We start from the raw sequence: 23,726 nt of genomic DNA, 5'->3' as shown, positions 1-23,726 counted from the left end.
GGAAAATCTTAATCAGTTATGCACAGTTAGTAAGGATTTTGGACTAAAGATGAATATGGCTAAAACAAAACTAATGATGAACAAGTATGCCACAGAAAGGGAAATAATGATTGAAGGAGCAGTAATTGAAAAGGTGGAGTCATATACTTATCTGGGACAAGTTATTAGCTGTAATAATGATAAATGGCTGGAAGTCAAGAGAAGAATAAATTTTGGATGGATAGCATTCAGGAAATATAGTCACATACTGAACAGCAATATCCCAGTTTGTCTAAAACGTAAAATAATGAACAAATGTATACTCCCCACCATGACTTATGGAAGTGAAACTTGGGCACTCACCAAAAGAATGGAAGAGAAGCTGAGAACTACACAGCGAAGAATGGAACGAATTATATTGGGAATCAGACTGTCAGATAAGAAGAGAAACACATGGCTTAGGCAGCAAACTCAAGTAAAGAACATTCTTATCAAAACTAAAGAACTAAAATGGTCTTGGGCAGGACACATAGCTCGAAGACATGATGACAGATGGATTAAGAAAATAACAGAATGGTACCAAAGAGGAGCTAGAAGAAAACCTGGAAGACAAAGGCGGAAATGGATAGATGAAATTCATGAGTTTGTGGGTAGTAAATGGATGGCCAGTGCTCAAAACAGAAGGAACTGGAAAGTTGCTGGAGAGGCCTTCATCCTGCAGTGGATTGAAAATGGCTGATGATGATGATTTACACAAATGGCTTAATAATAAAAAAAATAATAATAAAAATAAATAAATATTAATTTTTTAGTATTTTGACCTTGGGGCCAAACATTAGAGAATGATTTTCAAAAACAGAATTAAAATTTGCAATGATAAAGTTTATAAATGTAATTTTTTTAAAAAAATTAAAAACTTAACTCCATTACTTTTTTTTTTTTTTGATGCAGTAATATTCTTCACATTTGTAAATTATTTGATTCAGTTTCATCAAGTTCTGGATCTGAGTTAATTACAACAGATTGACAGCAGATTTCAGTAACATTTAAACAATATGCACTTTGTCCACTGTTTAAATCTCAAAAGTGATGTTGCACCTTACTACAATGATTTTCGAAACTAATGTAAAAATAAAAGCTGCTGCTATTACTCATTAAGAGATGGCAACTTGTACATATACAAGTGTAATTTCTTGATATTGTATTCCGAAAAAAAATTCCAAAACAATATAAAAACGTATAAACATGCACACTCATGACAGGGTTAATACATATAGTATGTCATAATAAATATAAAATGATCTTATCTAAAGAACTATGCCAGCAGGGACAAAAGGATGATTAATAATCCTGTTGCTCAAGGTAGTGGTTAGGCCACATCTGCAATACTGCATATGCATTTGGAAATGTTTAAGGAAGGATTAGGTCTGTTGGAAAGGGTGCAGAGAAAAGCAAAAAGATAGTTGGAGAGGGTGCAAAAGGATATTCTTACCAAGAATATTTAACAAGAATTCTTACCTTTTCTCAAATGAAACACACAAGGGAGCATAACACAGAAGGGAGCATAACACAAGAAGGGAGCATAACACAAGAAGGGAGCATAACACACAGAAGCCTATGATAGATACAAGTTGATATGCAACCAAGTTACAAAGGAGGTTAGGCAGGCGAAGGCGGATTACGAGAAATCCTTGGCAAGGGATGCAAAGAAAAACAGCAAAGAGTTCTTTACTTATGTAAACTCTAGAAGGAAGGGGATGAATCAGATTGGTCCACTTGATATTGATGGGTCAACTGTGATGATCCTGCTCAGGTAGCTAACAAACTAAATGAATATTTTGCATCGACATTCACACATGAGGAGTTATTCAGCGAGGGGAATGCCAGAGGTGTATTCAACTCTAGCAGTAAGCTAGAGAATCTTGAAATAACTGGGACTAAAGTGGAGGAGAAACTGTTGAAGATAAACACAAGAAAGGCACCCGGGGTGGATGGGATCTATCCAGTTATATTAAAGGAGGCAGCAAAGGAAGTCAGCAAACCCTTAGCCATAATTATGAGAGCTTCCTTGGACTCAGGGGAGGTACCCATAGACTGGAAATGTGCAAATGTGACCCCAATTCACAAAGGAGGATCAAAGGCTGACACAAGTAACTATAGACCTGTGAGCTTAACTTCTGTTCCAGGAAAATTAATGGAGGCACTAGTTAAAGAAGCACTGCAGGATCATTTAGACAAGACTTCAGTTATAGCTCAGACACAGCATGGTTTTGTTAAGGGGAAGTCTTGCCTGACCAACTTGATTGGATACTATGATGCAGTCACAAAAGAACTGGATGCAGGGAATAACTTTGATATTATATACTTGGATCTTAGAAAGGCTTTTGATACTGTTGCACATGGAAGACTGCTACACAAATTGGAGCAGTGTGACATTGGAGGCAAATTGCTGCTATGGATAAAGGGGTGGTTGAGTGAGAGAAGACAGAGAGTGGTAATCAATGGACACTGCTCATCATGGACTAATGTTATTAGTGGAGTCCCTCAGGGCTCAGTGTTGGGTCCATTATTGTTTTCTGTATTTATAAATGATATTGATGATGGTATATCAAGCTTAATGTCCAAGTTTGCAGATGATACAAAGGTTGGCAGGGTTGTCAAGGACACTACTGACACTACACTGCTGCAACAGGATCTGGAAAGGTTGAGCAGATGGGCTGAGAGGTGGCAAATGAAGTTTAACATTGACAAATGTAAAGTACTACACATGGGAAACAGCAACCCCAGGGCAACGTATCAACTCTGTGGTACTACACTGACAGTGGTAGAGAATGAAAGGGACTTGGGGGTGATTGTGCAGGCAGATATGAAGTTCTCTGAGCAGTGCAGACGGGCTGCAAGAGTAGCTCATGGAGTATTGTCAATGATATACAGGAATTTTTCCAGCAGGGATAAGGAGGTGATTATTCCATTGTATAAGGCAATGGTCAGGCCACACCTAGAGTACTGTATACAGGTCTGGAGGCCTCATTTCAAGAAGGATGTAGAGCTGCTGGAACGAGTACAGAGAAGGGCAACAAGATTAGTGAATGGAACAAAGGGGTGCTCTTACGAGGAAAGGCTTAAGTTTTGCAAATTACAGTGTCTGGAGACTAGGCACCAGCGAGGTGATCTGATAGAGGTGTATAAAGCCTTGAATGGTTTAAGCATGCTCAATGCTGATGGGATTCTTCCTCTAGCTCAGAAAAATCACCTGAGAGGGCATAAATTCAAATTGAGGAAAGACAGATGTAGGATAGACGTGCGGAAATTTGCCCTTAGCCAGCGGGTGGTCGGTTGGTGGAACAGACTGCCATCCCTTGTGGTGGAGGTTGATAGCCTAAATAAGTTTAAGGCTCATCTGGACAGGTATTTTGAACGAACAGAGGGGTGAAGTGGAAGTGGGTTTTTTTTTTTTTTTGGCTGATGCTGCATAAGCTTGCTTTCTTGCATCAAATGCCTCTACTAATGCTAATGCTAATAAATTTAAATCAGGAAAGGATAGTTGCAGTACAGATGTGTTCAAATTCACATTCAACCGAAAAGTAATAAATTTTGGAATAAACTTCCTAAAGTTTATTAAATGGGTCTTTGGTGGGTAGTTTAAATAAATTTCAGAAAAACTTGGACAAATTACTGGAAGGAATGGGTAAATAGTTTTTTTTTTTTTTTTTTGTATCATGTTGCCAATATTAATACTACATGTAAATCAAAGGTTGATCTATTCTGTCTAAATCCAAAATGGTGAGGTGATAAAGTATTCTCTTCCAACAATCATATTAGTTTCCTCCTATATACTATTCACTCAGTGATTTTAAGCAGCTGGTTAATTAACTATTGGAAATGAGCTAATAAGTTATGTACAAAAAACTACTTCCAGGTTTAGGAAATGCAAGGACAATTACATGTTACCATGTAGATGTATAAAAGTTCCAAAAACTTCAAAGCTCAGATGTTGTATCATGGTATAATATAACCCATCCAGTCCTAGAGTATAAGAATGCTGAAAGATTGGATACATTTGTTATGGTTGCAATTTCTTTTATAAATAATAAATTACAAGTGAGATATATTAGTTGAGAAGTTCAATTCACTATATCAATTTGCACTTTAAATATTTGAAAATCTATACTCTATTCTGCAACTACTGATATAATTCTAAAAGAAATCAGCTGAAATTTTTGAGATCTTATTTGCTGAGCAGATTATGCCCCCTTTCCAATGAAGGTATGGCCATTGTATGCTAGGATACATGTCATTCAATATCTGAATTCTTTTCCACACTAAACCTGAGGTCCTGGACTGGGATGTTAGATGAGTTTCTTGAAGACATATGCCAACTGGATAATGTCTTTTATTTCAACTGATTTCTCATTTAGACCATGGTAGTTAGCTGAGTGGAGTGCAGTAGCACACGCTCTTTGAGTAGACAGGGGTTCAAGCCCCTGACTGCTAAATACGGTCGATCTGCCAACCCGCACTGGACCAGCGTGGCAGATTATGGCAGATCCATTTCCCTCATGCATGAATTGTTGAGGAGGCTTACATCCTGCATTGGGTTGATAATGGCTACAGTTTACCTTTTTTTTTTTTTTAGTTCCATATGCTGCATTATTTAGATCTTCTTCATGTGTTTGTTTATTCTGATAGCTTTTTTTTGTGTAAAAATTTTTTAATATCTTTCTTTCTTTCTTTGGATAAACGGAACAAGGTGTATTAATATCCTCTTCAGTATTAAGTTTAGCACATTTTCTTCTTGAACATCGGCACCATTTATATCATTTCACCTATATTCTTGTTTTTCTTCTTATATTGAGTTATAACTGCATCTTTGCTTTTGAGGACATTGATTCAGCTTGCTAATACTAGTTTTGCCAGTACCAGTTCTTTTTCTCCAATCTATCTGATTTGGAAGTACAGCTACCTCTGTTTCCTTGGCTACAATTTACATAAGAATGTGAAGGCTTAGTTGCAAATACAGTGTATGCTGCTTATTGCATTCATCAATAATGTTATCATTTGCTCAATGTTTCGCTGTTATAAAGTTCCAATCAGACATATACTAATACACAGAAAAAAACAACATACTGCTATTGCTTTGTATGGTTTGTGTAGCTGTTGGTGTCATTACTCTGTGAAAGAAAATACTATATCTGTACTATCAATGTGACTCACAACAGAGCATTAACTTTTTCTAATTCTTTATTTTAATATTTTCTTTGTTTTCAATGGTTTATAATTTCCAAGAAAATGCCGGTTTAATTTTTATTGATGGCTTTTTCAAAGAAGTAGTAGACAGTCAAATTAAAGTATTTTATATATTGCTCGATTTTAATGTTTTCTTTCTGGCTTTCCACATTTTTATGTACACATTTTCAACCTGCATCAATAAACAATGCTGAACAGCTGCATTCTTGTTTCTTCAGTTATTGTTATTAATTAAGCTGTGTCCTGAAGTGATCATAATAAGCAGCATCCACTGTATTGTCACTGTATCTCAATTCTCGGTAGAACACTATTTTTATCTTGTACTTTATTTGTTTTTCCCACTATCCACATCTTCAAAAAAAAAAAAAAAAAAAAAAGTGATTTACCTTGTAGTTAGAACAGATGAATGAAGTGGAAGTACAAATTGCTTGATCATGTTCTTTTCATGCACAGCATGGGCAAATGGGATCTCCCTTACATGTTGCCTTAGAGTGTCTATACTGCTAGAAGTTATAACAACATATCAGATTTAGTATACACAGACTAATTTTGCAATTTAAATATCCTGCTTTTATTGATTGATGTAGAAAAGTGGTATACGTAGAAAAGTGGTATTAAATGTAAGAATTCCAGATCATGCCGGAGGGACAAAGTAATTTTTGTCATTATTATTCTAACCCATATCACTTGTTGATCTTTCAGTTCACACAGCAGTTCTTCCTCTGAAATGTATAACCAATCCCACTTTGCAATAACACCATTTGATGTATTCAGGGTATTATGAGGGTTATTTCAACTCATAATCCTGTAAAGATCTTTGTCTTTAACAGCTTCCCTAATTAATGATATTTTGATGTCTCTACTAAAAGATCACTTGTTGTAACCACTTAATCATTTTTGGTGACATTACTAAGACTTCCATTTTCTAGACAAATGAAAATTTCCTAATTGGCTGAGTTGTTAAAGAACACATTACCAAAAGTGGAAGCACAACAGGTTGAAAGGAGCTGATTTTCATTCTTTTAAGCTTGCATTATGTGTGTCATTTAAAGCTGCATTGGAGTCTACTTGTATTCCATTATTATATGATTAGGCTGATCTATTTTAGACTCCTTCTTAGTCTTGAGTAATATCTTTTATTCAAGCTCTGCCCCTGCACAGAGAAGCATGAGTAGTGTCACCAAATGGTCAAGCTGGTAAGATTAGTAATTAGATACAAAAAAATGAAAGGTTACTTTCCTTCCATTCCCTTTCCAGAAACTTCTTCCTTACTATATTATAGATATGGAATTGTAACGTCAAGGCTCAACAAGCAAAACCTGAGTCACTAATACACTCACAATAGAAACCATAGAGAAATTGCTTGGCACTCTGAGTCACAATTTACTGGGTTTAAGATTCTGCCCCCCAAATCACTAACTAAACTGTACATTTAACGGTTATGAGATCTCTAAAAGTAATTAATTGGTTTGATCCTTTGAATATACTAGGTGTTGGAGTTGATTCAATAAGCCAAATTAATTCACATGGCTCTTGTGATTAGTCATACTAATATATTAATTAATCCTACATATAATGCTTTAATTTTCTCTCTTGGAGGTTCTACTCTGTCCCACTGCTTTTTTGCTTCTGTGCTACTTTACACTATGTTCAATGCAGAAAGAAAATCTTTAGGTAACACCACTCTGCATGGTTTCAATGTTTGTAAACTAATAGCTGTTTTTAACTCAGTTTTCTTATGCTGATTTCAGAAATTTTATTTATTTTTTTTCTATCATGTACCATTTTTTCACAAATCACTTAAGTTGATATCATGAGTTGTTAACTAAATCTTCATACATTGGCAACACTGCCTCAGTCATTTGTTTTTTGACCTTGAGAGCTCCATGCAGCAGTGTTTATCAGTGTGAGCTCAATTTATTTTTGAGGTTATTGTTTCAAAATTGTGCTGAAAAGTGAGTAAAATGTCTTCATGCAAGTGTTTGAACAATCCAAACTTATTTTGTTATATTTGTGGAAGTTATGTAGTCCTCAAGCAAAGACAAGATATTACAGAATTTGTAAAAAAATTGTATTTGTGCTTAATTTGGAGTGAAATTCAGTGATCAAGATAAACAATGGGCTTCACATAAAGTTTGCCAAATTTGTGTTATAGCATTAAGATACTGGAAAAATGGTAAAAAAGAAGGCTATGCTATTTGCAATTCTCATGATTTGGCAGGAGCCTACAAACCACTGTGATGACTTACTTTTGCTTAGTTAAAGTAGTAGGATACAATGCAAAGAATAAGGGCATTGTGTATCCTAATATTCTATTTGCCATTAGACCAGTCCCACATGGAGATAACCTGCCAATTCCATGTCCTCCACTTATATTGGAGAATGTAGCAGCAGAGAATGCTGAAAGTGAAGCTTCTGAAGATGAAACTGAAGTCTACACATACCTGGAGACATTGAGCCCAGCCTTCAACTGTTTTCACAGCATGAACTCAATGATCTAGTAAGAGGTTAAAATTTACCAAAGGAATCTCCAGAACTCCTTTGTTTTAGACTCAAGTCAGAAAATCTTTTAGCACATGGGGTGTTTTTCTCATGGTACAGACACAGAGAACAAGAACTAGTCCCCTACTGTTCTGAGGACAATTCCATAGTTTTTTTGCAGTAATATAAATGACTTAATGAACTATTTAGGAATTAGTTACAATTATACATAATGGAGACTTTTATTGTCTCACCAAAGAGGAGGCTCAATGGTGTGTTATTCCACAATGGAAATAAATGTTGGGCAATTCCAGTAGCTCATTCTGTGCATTTGAAAGAAACATATGAGAACTTGAAATTGTTAACAAATATTAAACATTAAGAACATGGTTGGTTGGTCTGTGCTGACTTTAAAATGATAGGCATGTTATTTGGACAGCAATCTGGCTACAAAAAATGCCTTGCTTTTTGTATGAGTGGAACAGTCGGGCAAGGAGTTAGCACTGGGATTTCAAGGTCTGGCCAGAAAAGAGCACTTTGTTGCTTGGATCAAAGAACATAATTCACAAACCACTGGTAGACTCCAAAACTGTCCTCCTTCTACCCCTGCACATCAAACTGGGTTTGACAAAACAGTTTGTGAAAGCTTTACCTTAGGAAGGTTCCTGCTTCAACGACCTTTGTACTAAATTCCCATTGTTCACCCAAGAGAAGCTAAAACAAGGTATTTTTGTTGGACCTCAAATTCACAAACTGATGAGGGACCGAGATTTTGAGAGAACTACAAATAAAAGAGAAAAACAGGCATGGATTAGCTTCAGGTCTGTGTTGAGAACTTCTTAGGGAACAAGAAGGATCCAGACTACAAGAATACATTACCCAACTTCAAGAAGCTGGGCTGCAACATGAGTATTAAGGTACATTTTTTACACTCCCACATAGACTACTTTCCAGAAAATCTAGGAAGGGTGGAATGTAAACATGATGGCCAACTATTGTTGGATGCTGACAAGAGACTGTAAAGTAAGAGGATCTGCAAGAAAATGAAAGAAACGAAAGTGTTATTAAAGAACTGGGTGAGAGGTTTCACCAGGACATTAAAACATGGAAATGAGATACCAGGGGAGGTGGAATGTCAACATAATGGCTGACTATTGCTGGATGCTGACAAGAGACGAAAAGTAGAAAGATCTGCAAGAAAATCAAAGAAACAAAAATTTAACCCATGATAGATCAATTTTTAAAATGAGAGGTAAGTGTTTAGTGGACTTTTTACTACGCTGCCCTTTTTAATAGTGTTTTCAACATGTATTTAAATATAAAAGTCTGGTAAAAATAGCATTTTGTTATAACTTCAGTGCACAAATTCTGCCAAAATTAATAAAAATTTGTGAAAAATCAAACTTTCTTTTGGGATTTTTTTAAGATAACTTGACGGGATGGAAACAAATGGAAGTCATTTTTGAAATCATCATTACAAAATGATTCAGAAACACCTTTTTCTGAGAAAACATTAGTGAATTTTTTTTCAAAATGCAGAGTAAAGTAATCTATGTGAATTGATGTGTTGATGGCTAATTTCATATATAGTGATGTTATCACATTAATCATTATCAATGCCAGTGTGCTCCTACCATGAGATTTATCAGAGTGTGTGTGTGTGTTGATATTTCAGGAGATGAATATTTGAGTTGTAGCTGTTTGTGCAAAGCAGGGTTTGTATTAATACACTGATTCTGATGTATTGTTTTACTGAGTTTTAAAAAGATTGAAGCTTTTTTCCCCTCCCCTTTGAAGAATTACCTGGAGATCACCATTTATGGAACAGAGGTGTGTATTTGACAGCAGTTTCTGAAAAACAGGGTTTGTCAAACTGAAAAGTGAATAAATTGTATTGTAACAAGCAGTGTGTTGCACTTGAATATTCACTCCATAACAATTGCAAAACTGTATCCTTTCACAACTAGACAATTAAACTAAACCTCTGGCATGACTTGTATTTAACCCTCAAGCAGATGCACAAACAATTATAACAACACCTTTTGGATATTTTTATAAAATATCCAAAATTTTATTAATATCCATAATAAAAATATGGATATTTTTATTTCACTACTCAGTTTCTTCTAACGAGATGTATACAAAGATATTCAAATCATGCAAATCAAATCAAAAATACATACACAAAATGCAGCAGATCATCAGATCTTTAAGTACAACCTCTTAACTTTTCCATTTTGGTCTCTCCCAAATTCAAACAGTTTAAACATTCACACTGCCAAAAGACTATGTTCTCTTTTTTGTTTCAGTTTTCACATTTAAAGGACTAGAAACATTCCTTCCCATGCATAGAATAAAACAGAAAAAGTAATTATTAAATTCATTACCAGTGTTAATTTAACAAAGCTCCTCTGCAACAGATGTATTGGTTTGTGTGTAGAACAATTTGATTTAGTTAGTGATGCTTCACACTTGAATAAAAATTTATCCTCAGAATTATACTGCATTTTTTGTCTTTTATACTAACCGATTCTTTGAAGATTCTAATAACACTCTGCCAACTACCATGGTGTTAATTTGTAATGGATTAAGATAAATTATGGTGTGTATGTACAAAAGTCATTGGTTAAAAAAGCAAGATAGAACCTCTTATGTTATTCCTAACAAAATTAATGTGCATTTAATTCTACAGACCATTTGTTCGAAACCAAAACAATTTGGATGCATTTTGTACCATAATGTATGTTGGGATCCTTCATAGTCCACCATATTTAGCATTACAGGAGCCTATTACAGCACAATATTGCCTCAATCAATTTAACATAATGTAAAACATTGTAAAATCTTGAACAGTACTATCATCTGCAAAACTATGGAGAGGATTTACAGGCAATGAAAGAAAGTCACTAACATACGCAAGGAAAAAAGTGGATAAAAGAACAGAATCTGGGGAGGGGGAGACTTCTGTATTAGCTGAGGAGTTTGAATATAACTATCTATCATCACATCCAGTGAGCAGCAAGAGGAAACGTGCAGAACTTTAAAAGCAGACTACTGTGGAAACTTTCTTCCACGAGATGGAAAATTTTGAGTTGGCAGTTGATGGATTTATTGTTTTTGAAATTAGCATCAATGCCACTGTTTGCAAATTACATGTATTTTGTGAAAATACATGTTTCTGGAAGCATAAACCAAAAAACCAAACAATCCTTGTCCAAGACTGACTAACTGAGCCATGCCGTGGAAGATGATAATTGAAGAGTGATTTGTCACTCTTCCCAAGAATTGGTTGCATATGAGCATAAGAAAAAACACCTGTAAAAAGTTAACACAAAAGTAGGAGTTAACTCTGGAGCACAAACATTCAGTCCACTGCCTCCTTTGGTTTTCTGACACAGAGATGAGAAGAATCTCAAACAGTCCCAGTAAAACATTTTCAAGAGGTTTCTCGTTCTCATGCAGTAATTTGCTCTTACTCCATACTGTCCCCTACTGCCACACTGCTCGAAATTGTGCAACAGTCTTTCACATGGAACAGAGCCAAAGGTTTATCTAAGTATATGATGACAAAATAATTTTTTGCATCCAGTTAAAACCACTTTGTCAACACTTTCTACATTACATGTGGAAAATCTTTTTATTTCATTGTCTTATTTGCTCCACTTTTCAACTCTCTCATTCTCAAGGTTTTCAAGACAAGGATGAAGGCATCAATACTTGAAGATACTGAGATTGTTTGAGATTCTTCTCATCTGTGTCAGAAAACCAACGGAGGCAGTGGACTGAATGTATTACCAAGATCATCAGGTAGTATTAGTATACACACCTTATCAATCTATCCCTTCTAAAAATTAGTCTAATTTTTACTTAAATTTACCTCCACAATACCAGGTGGAAGTCTGGTATTGTTCTCTAGCTGAAATAAAATTTTGCACATCTATCCTGCACCATCCTTTGTCAATTTAAATTTACATAAAAAAAAAAAAAATGCCCTTGTGTGTCACCTGAAAAAGAGTAAGGATGCCATCAGCATTTAGTTTCCCAATCCATTTCAAGCCTTAAACACCTCAATCAGGTTTCTTCACAAGGTGGCTGGTTTCCAGATGCTTCAACTAAGAAAGACTTCAGTTCTGTAAATTGAAGCATCTGGAAATCATGTTGCTGTTCTCAGCACATGCTCCAACAGTTCCACATCCTTCTTAAAATGAGGCTTCCAGACCTGCATGCAGTACACAAGATGTGCTATAACCATTGCCTTATACAACAGGATAATCACCTCCTTGTCCCTGCTGGCAAAATTCCTGTAATATCATTGACAGAAATCCATGAGCTGTGCACTATCAGTCTGTTTGCATTGCTCAGAGAACTTCATGTTGTACTTTGCAATTACTGAGAAGTCTCTTTCATTCCTCACCAGAATAACATACTGTCCAAATGGTATGTTATTCTAGGATTGCTACTGCTCATATGCAGTACCTTGCAGTTTACCAATGTTAAACCTCAATTACTATTCATCAGTCCATCTGCCTAATTTTTCTAGGCCTCTTACAGGAGTACACTTTGATTTGTCATTAACTATCCTGTCAACCTTTAACTATCCTACAAACTTAGACTTTAGCTTTAATATGCCTTCATCAATATCATTAATAAATACTGAAAACAGTAAGGGGCCTAGCACTGAACCCCAAGGGGCTCCAGGTAGCTGAGTGGTCAGGGGCGAGAGTGCACAGCACGTGTTCCTTGAGTGGACCGGGGTTCAAGCCCGTGACTACTAAATACAATAAATATTTGTATTGACGATTTATTGTAAACTCTACTGACCTGGTTGTCATGCCGGAGTATAAACAGAAAAAATTAATTAATTAATATTAGTCCAAGGCAAGCAGTGCTGTTTTACAAAGATTACAGTTATGTTGTAATGATTTCTAGCCAAGAGAAAATGTGAATATCGACTGTTATTTTGACCCCAATTAAACTAACCACTCTGTCTCTTGCCACTCAACTACCCCTTTATCCATAGCAATAACTTGCCCCTACTGCCAAATTGTGCAACAGTCTTTCACGTGGAACAGAGCCAAAGATTTATTGATATCTACGTATATGATGTCAAAATTATTTTTTGCATCCACTTTGTCAACACGTTCTACATTACATGTGAAAAATGCTTTTATTTCATTGTCTTATTTGCTCCACTTTTCAACTTTTCGTTATCCAGCATAAAGATGACAGTATAAGGTAAAATTTTAATGCCATCTCTATTTCTAGGATGTTTAGGTCCCCACCCCTGCTTTTTGCATAATTTTACCTTTTCATTATAGTCAGCTCCATGTTTTAGTGGCCATAATTAGGATTTAAAAGAATTTAGAAAGACTAAAAAACTTAATAAAAAAACACTAATGATGCAGTTGACCTTGCACAGGGTCCAACTACCTTAAACAACAATGAAAGTAACTGCCATGCCACATGCAATGTGGTTTCAGTGCATGTTCAACATGTGATGTCACTTGCCAAAGATTACAGTTATGTTGTAATGATTTCTAGCCAAGAGAAAATGTGAATATCAACTGTTATTTTGACCCCAATTAAACTAAACTTAGGTGCAGGTTCTACAAGCTAAAAAATTTCTTATATTACATGTGAAAATGCAAGCTATTTACAAAATCAAAATTCACTAAATATGGGAAAATAATGCATATACATATAGAGCTTGGCTAGGACCAGAAAATATATTCACTTTTTTTTTTTTACATACCTTGTCACAGCCACATCTGCTTCAACATCAGAATGTTGTGTTTTCAATCCCTTTTGTTCACATCCTAAATAAAAAAGGGATCTTAATGTATAAAAATACAATAAAAGTATATTCTACAAACAAGAAGTAACATGAAACATTTTGGGCCTGACTAAAATAAAAAAAAAAAAAGGACTATAATCTCTAGAAGGTGTGTGCATAATGCCATTATGCTCAACCACCAAATTTAAAAGTTCTGCAAGTACAATTAACTATTTTTTAACATGTGTCCAAAGTGATATCAAATGAAAAGCTCAAAACAAAAAAATCCAGAATTGTAGTCACTGAATATCTTCATATTAAAGAGCTAACACCCAAACGACATATATCAGGATATGGTGAACCAGTTAAATGATATCCCTTCAGGAAAGAAGTGACTGCTTGAAATCCATCATAACAGTGATGGTCTAGATCAGTGATTCCCAATCTTTTGTCACTCAAGTCACACTTTAAGTTAAAAGGTGAATATTAATGACACACCGAAATAGATATTGCCATTGAATTCAATGGCAATTTTCCTAATCCGTGGCATATTTGAAAAGGGTTGCTACACATCGGTTGGGAACCACTGGTCTAGATGATGCAATGTCTGGGAGGTTATTGAACTGTCGATCAGATCTATTACACGTTTAAGATGATGAGAGAGAGAGAGACTGATCAAATTCAGCTGTGACACAACCTCTCAATGAAACGTCTTTGGCACATCTACCGTAGGTTCAAAAATTTTTTATTACAAATGGGTACCACTAGACATGATAACTTTAAAAGTTTAGCCAGAGGTTAAGGAAGAAATAGATAAGTTTAATATAATAAAATTAAAAGATTATAATTAAAGCGGGAGTGGCTCTCCTTAATTTTATTAGTATAATAAACAAACCTCTCTCTCTTCTTAACCTATAGTTAATACACTGAAAGGATAGAATTCATGAGATACCTGGTCCTGGGAAAGGCGACACTGTCACTCCACTCATTAGTGGACAAACACACTGATTGGCAGGTATATAGGTACACTGCATTCACGTAGACAGTAATTCGAAGTCAGTAGGGATAAATGTCGTGTGTTAACTGACTTTGACAGTGGGTGTCCAAGGCATGGGTCACTCTATCGCGGATTAGTACAGAAATTGCACTGTCCTCATTCAACAATATCAAGAGTGTATCAGGAATACGCCATTTCCGGAATAACATCTCATCAAGGACAGCACTATGGGAGAAAGCTGGTGGATGAACGTGGTCGTTGACATCTATCTCGCATTGTTTCAGCCAACTGGGGAGTGACAGCAGCACAAATCACCACCAACTTCAAAAAGGGAGGTGCCAGAACGTCTCCACCAAGACCATCAGGCAATCAATAGCTGCAATAGGTTATGGGAGCCGCTGACCCACCAGAGTCCCATTGCTGACACCATGACACAGGACTCTACACCTCAACTGGGCAAAAGAACATCAGCACTGGACCTTAGATGATTGGAGATGAGTCTCCTGGTTCGATGAGTCCTGTTTCCAGTTATTTTGAGCAGATGGGAGGGTGTATATCTTGCGGATACTGCACAAATCATGCACCGGTCACATCAATAAGGAAATGTTCAGGCAGGTGGTTCAACTGGCACACAAGGGATCTCTGAATGGTCCAGGTTACGTGTCCATCTGTATCCCTTCATAGTCATCGTGCACACCCGTGGCAATGGACTCTTCCAGCAGGACAATGCGCCTCCCCACAGAGCTGTGGTAACTAGAACATGGTTCGAAGAGCATTCCACAGATTTTACTACCATGGAATGGCCTCCCCGTTCACCAGACATGAATCCCATAGAGCATCTCTGGAATGCTGCAAAAAGGTCCGTTTGAGCTTTGGATCCTCCACCCAGGAATGCGACTGAATTATGGACAGCAGTGCAAGCATGCATGGATGGAAATACCTGTAGAATGCTTTTGTGAACTAGTGGACTCAGTGCCACTTTTTCTTGCTGTGGTGCCTCTATTGGTGCATGCAGCAATGAAAACAAGAGCAGGGGATTACAAAGCCAGCTAGGAGTCTTCTTGGGAGAATCAAATGTATGGACTGAGTCAGGGTTACTAAAAGCATGAACAGGCATGCACACATACATATATATATGCTTATACACAAATGCTAGGAGTATAGTAAACAGATTGGATGAATCTGAAGTATTGATTAAGTCACCAATGCAAACATTATAGGAAAATCAGAAACATGGTGCCGGTCTAACACAGGGGATGAAGAATCTCGATACAATGAGTACTACATGTACAAAAAGGAAAAGGACAGAAAGTAGAAGTTATGCTCTTGGTTAAGAAGTGCACAGATTCTAAAACAATAAACCCAATTCACATGAGAGATGCCAGCGTAATGTTGACAGTGTGGCATGACATAAAAACTGGAAAAACAAAAACAAGAGTGGGAATATGTCATAGGCTAAATTACTGTGATCAGTATCATGAACAACTGTAAAAGCAAATAGAGTGGGCTAGCAAATCAGAATATCTTCATGGAGAATTTTAACTTTCCAGATATTGATTGGAACTTGATTTGTTAGTTCACTCAGCAGAGCATTTCTGGATATGGATTTACTGGATGAATGTTTTCTATACCAACATGCTAAGGGGCGGGGGGAACAAGAGAAAGAAATACTCTTGATCTGATTATTAGCAGTGACCCTTTATGTATTAATAGTCTTCTGGTAAAGGAGCCACTAGGTATGGCAGTGATCATAATGTATCAATGTGGATTTATTTAAAGATAGAACTGATATAAAGGGTAAAGAGTTACACACTTTTGCACAGTTGATTGCAATGGTCTTAGACAGCTTATAAATTCTTTTCAGTGGACACACTGATGTTGATGACAACTGCAAATGCTAAATGGGAAGTGTTTGGGGAAGTAATTGTGGAGGCTACAAAGCTTTTCATACCAATTAAGAGATACTGTTTGAGATTCAGACCTAAATGGATGTCATTTGAACTGCCGAGACTAGTAGCAGAAAAGAAAAATGCATTGGATGATTACTAATTATCAGGAGACAAGAAGCCTACAGTAAGCATAAACTATTCTGCAACCAAGTTGCTAAAAGGGTTAGGCATGCTAAAGCATATTGTGATAAGGTGACTGAAAATGCAAATAAAAGTAGAACCAGTCAGCATCCATTCAATGTCCAATGTCAATCTCAGAACTGAACTTTTTCTCTTCCTCATTTATGCTTTCTGCTTCTGTTATCTGTTTTCAATCCTTTTGCTCACATCCTAAATAAAAAATAAAGTTATCTGGAATGACAGATAACAGAAGACCAATTGAAAACAAATAACAGAAATCTTCCTTTACACAAATTTCCCAAAAATTACAGTCTATAGAAATTCAAGTCTAATGTCAACAAGTATCTTTTTAACTTCTCAACCTCAACCCCATGCATAGTTAATGCATTTGTACGCTTGTAGCAAATTCAGTAAGTTCTTTTTCCCCTCTTTTCTTTAATAATGAAAACACCAAACACGAAAGGTATTAATCTATAGCACTTAGCTTTTGTGCTTTTGTGTTTTCATTATTAAAACAAAAAGGAGCTGGGTGAAAAGAGCTTGCTGAATTTGCTACAAGCCTAATGCATTAACTCTATGAATATTATCCTCTCACTTCAGATTTAAGTATGCATGTTTATAGCAGTTTAATATAACAGAAGAAGCTATTCACAGATAATGAGTGCTATGATCTGCAACGATCCTTTCAATAACTTTAGTGGTATACTGAATTTTTTTTCCCTTAATCATGTATAAGAAAAAACACTTTAAAGGGAATATCTGGTCACTCATGTGTTACACATTAAATGGTGAAGCAGGAGACATATTTAATAACTCAATCTTCATTTTTATCAACTAAATTAAAAGCAGTTTTACAAATTTCAGGATAGTATATCTGATTGACTACAACCAAGAAACACCATGGTTAATATACAAGGTGGGCCATTATGTCAGTTTACTGAGAAATAATCTATATATTTTAAATCTTGAAGTCAGTTTTATGTCCGTATTACTTTTATGAACATTTACATGACATTTATGGCATTTAAACAAATTTTTCTGTTTTCAGTAATATGCCTTTTGGTAAATTACATCTCTTTTTGATAAACTAATGCACGGCCCACTGTGTATGTATGTTAGTCTGTATATACATAGTATATGTGTTATATAAGGTATATAGCATGTTGATAATCATTCATATACAGAATTTATGGGCTAGTGCCATTGCAGTGGCAATATATACACTACATCCATAATGTAATTTATATACAGTATTATTTTCATAAATATAGGTATTAGTTTATGGGGAAGAGTATTGTAAAAGACACATCTTAATATACAAAAACTTATTGCTGTATACCTATACTGATAAGTTTTTGTAGGTATACAGCAATACATTTTTGTATATTATCCTCTGTGTCTATGTGACATAATTTACCTATGTGTTTTCCATAGATTTATCTAGGTATATCTTTTATGATACTCTTCACCATAAATTAATAATATACATATTAGCATTAGTAGAGGCATATTATGCAAGAAAGCAAGCTTATACAGCATCAGGCAAAAAAAAAAAAAAAAAAAAAAAAATCCCATTTCTCAAAAAAAAAAAAAACTTCCCATTTCACCCATCCATTTGCTCCAAACGTTTATCCACTTCTTCCTTGAATTTATTTAGGTTATCAACTTGCACAACGACAGATGGAAGTGTGTTCCAGCAATCAACTACTCGCTGGCTACTAAAGGCAAATTTCTACACATCTCTTGCAACAACTCTTTCCTCAATTTCAGTTTATGGCCCCTCAGGGTTGTAACCTGAGCAAGAGGAAAAATCCCATAAGCATTGAGCCTGCTCAATCCTTTCAAGGCCTTATACACCTCAATCAGATCACCTCGCAGATGTCTAGTCTCTAGATGCTGCAGTTTGCAGAACTTAAGCCTTTCTTCGCAAGGGCACCCTTTTGTTCCCCTCACCAGTCTTGTTGCCCTTCTTTGTACTCGTTCTAGCAACCCTACATCCTTCATGAAATGAGGCTTCCAGACCTGTACGCAGTACTCAAGGTGTGACCTGACCATTGCCTTATACAAGGGGATAATATGTTGTAAATAAAGTCAACAATATCTTTATGAATATAAATATTAATATAACATAAGGTAAATATGAATACCTTTATTATTTCATTGTAAATACTGTCAAAAGCATATATTCTGTAAATAATCTGACATTGATTCTATTTTATTGTTGGCACTGGGGGATGAGCCCGAACTTCGATGTGGGCTCCCTTCCCCCAAAGCTATTGTCCACCAACCAATGTAAAACCCCTGGCATTGCTGCTGTGAAGGGTCTATTGTATATACCATGTTTGTATACAATAAAGATTAAAGATTAAAGATAATCACCTCCTTATCCCTGCTAGCAAAATTCCTGTATATCATTGACAATACCCCATGACCTGCTCTGGCAGCCTGCCTGCACTGTTCAGAAAACTTCATATCTAACTGTACAATTACCCCCAGGTCTCTTTCATTCTCCACTACCCCAAGTGTAACACCACATAATTGGTACATTTCTCTGGGGTTACTGCTACCCATATGCAATACTTTGCATTTGTCAATGTTAAACTTCAGTTGCCACTTTTCAGCACATCTGCCCAACTTTTCTAGATCCTGTTGCTGTAGCATACTGTCATTAACAACCCTGCCAACCTTTATATCATCTGCAAACTTCAACACTAAGCCTGATATACCTTCATCAACATCACTGATAACCAGAACAACAATGGACCAAACACCAAACCCTGGGGAACTCCACTAATAACATTAGTCCATGAAGAGCAGTGTCCATTGATTACCACTCTGTCTCCTCCCACTCAACCATCCTTTTATCCATTGTAGCAACTTGCCCTTAATGCCATACTTCTCCAATTTGTACAGAAGTCTACCATATGCAACAGTATCAAAAGCTTTCCTGAAATCCAAGTATATGACATCAAAATTATATTTTGCATCCAGTTCCTTTGTGACCACATCATAGTATCCAATCAAATTGGTCAGACAAGACTTTCCCTTAACAAACACAGGCTGTGGCTGAATTATTACCGCAGTCTTGTCTAGATGATCCTGCAATGCATCTTTAACCACTTTGTGGAAACCTCCCCTGAGTCCAACGATGCTCTCAAAATTATGGCTAAGAGTTTGCTTACTTCCTTTGCTGCCTCCTTTAATATAATTGGATAGATCCTATCCAGCCCAGGCGCCTTTCTTATGTTTAACTTCAACAATTTCTCCTCCACTTTGCTCTCAGCTATTACAAAATCATTTAGCTCCCTGTTAGAGTTTAATATGCTTCTGTTCTCCACTTCTCTACAGAATTCCTTGTGTGAATGTAGATGCAAAATACTCATTCAGTTTGGCAGCTATCTGAGCAGGATCATTTATAGTCAAGCCATCGATATCAAGCGGAACAATCTGATTCATACCCTTCCTTTTAGAGTTTATATAATTAAAGAAGTCTTTGCATCCTTTGCCAGAGATTTCTCATAATCTGCCTTCACTTGCCTAACCTCCTTTGTGACTTGATTACGGAAAAGCTTACAGACTACCATAGGCCTCTGTGTCACATGACAATTTATATGCATCCCATGCATTTTTCTTCTCTGTCAAGAGTCTCATTAGTTCATCTGACATCCATTTGGGCCTAAACTTCGAACAGTATTTCTTAGTAAATATTAGAACAGTATATATTTAACAAAATAAAACTGTGCATATTTATGTGTGTATACAGATATATACATATATATGAGGACTGTTCAATAAAGAAATCATATTTTTTTTTTACCACATACCTTTATTAATCATCCATATTTTGATGATCTTCCTTTTCAAACTCGTCCCCATTTGATGAAATGCACTTACTCCAATGTTTCGGCCATTCTTCAAAAACATGATGGAAGTTATATTTTGAGGTGCATTTGAAAACTGCCTTTACAACTTTTTCTAATGACTGGAAATGTTTTCCTCACAGCTCCTTCTTTAACTTTGGAAATAAAAAAAATAAAAAAAAGCACAGACTGCAAGGTCAGAGCTGTAGGGTTGATAAGGAACAGATTTGACTTTAATACTGGCTAAGTATTCAATGACAGTATGAGCAATGTGAGCAACATCCATGCAGTTGTGGTTGTTTGTGACAAACATAATCCCACAAAGTGTGCAATACAGTTCTGTAGTAAGGTCCCATAGCAGTTGTATGATGTGGCACAATATGCTGGTAAACCATTCTTTGAATGTCTTTTTTTTTTGACATTCAGAGAAAAAGAGATGACCATAACCTTTCTTGCAGAACCTGCAACTGCACAATTATTTGAAAAAAATTACTGTGCACTGGTCAACTGCACAGTTGCTACATTTTGTGAAATTCAGGAGGGAATCATATTTACTACTGTAAGTTCAACAACATCCAAACGTCAACCAGCTTTGTTATAGGAAGTACTGATCAGATCACATGTGGATTAATTTTTTTCAAATGATTGCCATAAAGGCAATTACAGCCACTCCCTGGCTTACATAATACTCGACTTATGGAAATTCAAATTTATGTAAAGTTTTTGCCGACCGGTGCAAACTTAAAATTGTGGAAATGTATTTTGCATCTCATAGGAATAAATGGAGGTATCGTGAAAATATCGTAATGTGAACCAAATAACATGTTTTTTTTTTTTTTGGTAATTTGTTCCAAGATCTTGGAAGTTGAAATTTTCACTATATAACTAAGCTATTTATCTCTCTAAAAAAACATTTTTATAATGGAGTGCTACACTTTCATCGTTATCATATGTTCCGTTATAAGAATCAATTTTGAATGCCTTTGTTGATATTTTTCTAAAGAAAATTTCTGGAGGCAACGACCATAAAACAATAAAAAGAATTTCCATTTTCCGTTTATTGGGCTTTTCTGTTAGTGCAATCTATTATAAACGGGTAGTAAACTCGATCTTATTGCATTTGCGATAATATCGATAGCTGGAATTGTTTGGGTTTTTACGTTATTATGGTGAAATGTGTTCCCCTTCACTGAAATCTTCAATCATATAAAAAACATAAATAAAATTTCAGAATCTTCTCTTCATTCCTATTTACTTGATGAAGGGAAAGTGACCAATGTAGAGTGCATGTGGTGGCAGTGCTAGGAAACCAAACAAAATTGATTTAGAAATGAAGATGAAAATTATTAAGAAGTATGAAGCAGGGCAAAGTTTGTCATCTACTGCATGGAATTAGGTCTCGCTGCTTCAACAGTGAATACTATTTTAAAGGACAGCACATATAAAAGAACATATTAAAGGATCAATGCATTTCAGATCAACGGTGATCACAAAACAGCATTCAGGTGCTATATCGAAGATGAAAAAGCTATTAATAATATGGATGGAAATCAGATTCAGAAGCAAGTGCCCCTGAGTCCAATGGCCATTCAAGCAAAAGCAAGAAGTATTTATGAAGATATTAAGGATAAGTACGGCAGACCCCAAGCCAAGTTAGTGGCAAGTAACAGGTGGTTTAATAGGTTCAAGTTTTGCACTGGTTTCCAAAACATTAAAGTATGTGGTGAAGTCGCCAGTGCTGATCCTGCAGCAGCAGAGAAATTTTGTGATGTGTTGGGAAAAAAACCTTCTAAATCTCCACAGCCCTCAACTTCCACAGCAGTGCTTATCAGCTGGAGAGTTAATTCTTACAACGATGCTTGAAAGGTAAAACTTGCTGACGTTATGCCTGTCTCCTCTCTCTTTTTGTAATTTTATAATTTTGAAATTTTTGTAATTTTGTACACTTTTATTTTTCCTGTGCATGAGCTAAAAAAATTATGAGGACTATTTAATAAAAATTACGAGGACCGTTCAATAAATTGAATAAATTTACATGTTTGTCAAACATTTCCTTTTTGCTTCACTCAAATTCATGAGTGCTGCATAAGCATTTAGGGAAATTCTGACTTATATAGAGTTCCGTGGAATGAAACCCTTACATAAGTTGGGGAGTGACTGTATTTGAAAAAAATTACTGTACACTAGTCAACTGCACAGTTGCTATATAATGCAGTTTGTTTTGGTATTAAATTCCGCAGCTCTTTTCTTAATCAGAAGTGCAGTCAACAGTACTCGTAATCACATAAAATAGATTTATTAATTCTTTCATAAAAAATTAAAGTATTTCTGAAATAAATCAAAAACAAGTGTCAGTGAAGCTGGCTTTGCAGAGGGGCTACAAATGATTGTGGCCTCTGCAACTAAATATTCCATTCCTTTACTATCAAAAAACACTTTGGATCAAAATCAAATAGTTTCACACACTTCATCCATTTTGTTGTATGTACTGAAATACACAAAGTCTGGCAGCATCACTTATCCCCTCAAAGCACATTTTTTAATATTGACTAATACATAGCTTCATACATTTTTCTAACTTCCTGAGGCCTAAAACTAGAGTTAAACTTAGAGTTGAACTTCACTGTAGTTAAGTAGCTATATTACTTAATTTAATAGTATATATATATTGAAAGGAAACTATTTTTGTTTCATTATTTGTTATCAGCTGTAGTTTTTTCACCCTCCTGCATTTTGTGAAATTCAGGAGGGAAACATTTACTACTGTAAGTTCAACAGCATCAAAACATAAACCAGCTTTGTTATAGGAGGTACTGATCAGATCACATGTGGATTAATTTTTTTTCAAATGATTACCTGTAAAGGCAATTATTTCAAAAATGGTATTTTATTACTGTTTAGCTCTCTTTTCTTTTGTGAAATTATTGGTTTTAGAGGACAAGACATTTTTAACTTTAAAAATAAAAAAATTAAATTTAAATATTACTCTAAAAATGAGTTAAATAGTGTATATAAATATTTTTAATTTAATATTGTCATACATGTTTATTTTATTTTTAAATAATGAAATATATGGGTGACCAGAAACACTTTTCAAATATCCCTTGTGTGTGTTTACATATTGTTTCACTAATTTATTTATTTATTGATTGATTGATTGATGAACAATGACAAGAATATTTGGAGGGGGGGGGGGTCAAGAAATAAGGCTAATATTTATTTATTATTATTATTTTTTGCCTGTCAACCAAAGTAAAAAACAAAGAGGCACTTCTTCATACTGAACTGAAGAAAATGATGGTACATAAACAGATTAACTC

General features: G+C 35.5%; 1 long non-coding RNA gene across 1 annotated transcript in view; it reads right to left on the bottom strand.

Annotated features, from left to right (window-relative positions):
- LOC150081049 (uncharacterized) overlaps window positions 1-23,726 on the bottom strand; it is a 40,375-nt gene that overhangs the window by 5,715 nt on the left and 10,934 nt on the right. Inside the window, exon 3 of the long non-coding RNA XR_016547356.1 lies at window positions 13,460-13,523. This is a non-coding gene — a long non-coding RNA (uncharacterized LOC150081049). The remainder of the gene's footprint in view (window positions 1-13,459; window positions 13,524-23,726) is intronic.

This window comes from Mastigoproctus giganteus, chromosome 9, assembly GCF_048544385.1.
Source record: "Mastigoproctus giganteus isolate SK-2022 chromosome 9, ASM4854438v1, whole genome shotgun sequence".
NCBI classification, from domain to species: domain Eukaryota; kingdom Metazoa; phylum Arthropoda; class Arachnida; order Uropygi; family Thelyphonidae; genus Mastigoproctus; species Mastigoproctus giganteus.
The sequence above is the reverse complement of the archived record's forward strand: the minus strand, read 5'-3'. Positions and strand labels throughout refer to the sequence as shown.